At 44.0% G+C, this 2,277-nt stretch overlaps 1 non-coding gene across 1 annotated transcript; it reads left to right on the top strand.

The window, feature by feature from the left end:
• Positions 1-1,165: 1,165 nt before the first annotated feature.
• LOC145141632 (small nucleolar RNA R71) lies at positions 1,166-1,272 on the top strand. The gene has a single exon (XR_013722826.1). It is a non-coding gene; the product is annotated as a small nucleolar RNA R71 (small nucleolar RNA).
• The last annotated feature ends 1,005 nt before the right edge of the window (positions 1,273-2,277 follow it).

Below are 2,277 nucleotides of genomic sequence, written 5' to 3' on the forward strand. Positions count from 1 at the left end.
TTGATTTCCAAGGGTATTATGGTAATTTTGGTATTTATGGAATTGGTTCTTTGGTAGTGTTCTGTGGTGGAGTTCGTGTCGGTGGTCGGAGCAGCTTGGTCTTATCTCTTCAGTCGGCAATTGCAGGTGAGTTATCCTCACTATATAGACAGGGTCTACGGCACCAAGGCCGACCCTTTATCGGATGGAAATCCGGGTGTTGTTTGTTAGGCTATTGCTTTGCTAGATCTGCATCCTGGTATTTAGGATGGTGTTATGTTAGTGACCTGGTTAAGGTCGGTACCCGGTATATAGGGTAATGTTATGCTAGTGACCAGTTAGGTCGGAATCCTGGTTAGGATGTTGATATGCTATGTGATCGGTTAGACTGTTTGTCTGGTTAAGGATTGTTATGTGATTAATTGTTTTATGTGCACATGGTTGTTTGACGGGGGTTGGGTTGAGGCGGGTCCTGCTTTGTGCTGTAGGCCAACATACCCAGGGCGGACTGGATATTCCGAAGGCCCAGCGAGCGGTCCGGATAGGCTGAAGGCCCCAAGAGGGCGGACCAGACGTGCCGAGGCTCGGAGAGTGGACCAGGCCGACTGAAGGCCCGGTGCGGGCGGACCAGTCATACTGTAGACTCAGAGAGTGGACCAGGTGGATTGAAGGCCCGGTGCGGGCGGACCAATCACATTGTAGACTCGATGTGCATGGCTAGACTCGGAGGGTGGACCAGGTGGACTGAAGGCCCGGTGCGGGCGGACCAGTCACACAGTAGACCTGATGTGCATGGCTGTTCTATTTGTGATGTGTTATGAGTATGCTATGTGTGGTTGGTATTTTGGGGGTAACTCACTAAGCTTTCGGGCTTACAGTTTCAGTGTATTGTTTCAGGTACTTCAGGAGATCGTGGCAAGGCGAAGGCGTGATCGTACCTCTCCTCATGTTTTATGATTTATGTAATATGGTTCTGGGGGATACTCTGATGTTGGAACTATTTTGAAAACGAGATGTATGAACTTAATGGTTTTTGAATGAAGTAAAATGTTTTAAATTGGCTCAATTTTATGGGTGTTACACTTCCCCCATATTTTTCTTAGTTAGTGGTCCTTGAGAATCAAGGAGCTGCCTTGTCATGACATTAACACCATCATAAAATATTGAGACTTCTTGTTGTATGTTAAGGTCATTTGGAGGACAATTCCTTAACAATCCTTTGTAGCGCTCCCATGCCTCATAAAGTGACTCACCCTGATTTTGCTCAAAATTGGCTATTGCCTTCTTGAGTTTAGCTATCTTGGAAGGTGGGCAGAATTGTTCTAAAAACTGCTCGCGCATTTGGGCCCAAGTAGTGATTGCACCAGGTGGTAGTGCCTTTAGCCAGTCTTTTGCAGCTCCTTTAAAAGTGACTGGTAGCATCCTCAGCAAGACTGTCTCTCTAGGAACATTTGGGACATTGAAATAGTCTGCTATGTCATTAACTTCATCCAAATGCTTGTAAGCATCCTCATGATCCTTTCCAGAAAATGGTACATCCTTAAGTGCAGCAAGGATGTGTCCCTTCAGATCAAATGTGGCAGTTGTAGGAATTGCTGGTTGTACTAGGCCAGGACCAACATCATCTCTAATTCGCTTCTTGTAAGCTCCCATGGACATATCCCCAATGTTTTCCATCTCGTTTTCTGGCTCGTCTTCGGGTTCACTTCTATGTAGTTCGAATTCTGGGTCGGATTCGTACTCGGATTCTTGTGGGTTAGATTTTTGATCAAAGCTTTCAACCTTTGATGATGTACTAGATTCTCCCACTTTCTTTACTGACTTCTTTCCAAAAACTGACTTTAGATCTTTGAAAGGCGAATTCTTTGGTGGTTGGTCTTCTTTCGCGTTTTTATCTGTCTTCTTGTGAAGGGTCGACTCTGGATCTTCCAACGGTGGCACCAAAGGTGTGCTAGAACCTCTGGTCATGAACTTCGGAAAAATAAATAAAAACGTAAAACTGAACTAAACCAAAAAAAACAAAGGAAAACGAAAAAAACTGTTGAACTCACGTCGTGAGCAGTGAAGCTCACGTCGTGAGTTTAGTACTGAAACAAAAAAATCTAAGCTGAAAATTTAACTTTTTGCAGGTTTTACCCCACAAAAAGGATCGATTAACCTACAGCAAATAAATCAACAATCAAATAAGTCGTTCCCCGGAAACGGCGCCAAAAACTTGATGTGCACAAAAGTACCTACTAATTTTAAATTATTAACCTAACTAACTTAACTAACTAAAATGCACCTAGGCAGTGTACC

The sequence above is a fragment of the Lactuca virosa genome, chromosome 9 (assembly GCF_052849685.1).
Source record: "Lactuca virosa cultivar CGN04683 chromosome 9, Lactuca_virosa_CGN04683_v6, whole genome shotgun sequence".
NCBI classification, from domain to species: Eukaryota; Viridiplantae; Streptophyta; class Magnoliopsida; order Asterales; family Asteraceae; genus Lactuca; species Lactuca virosa.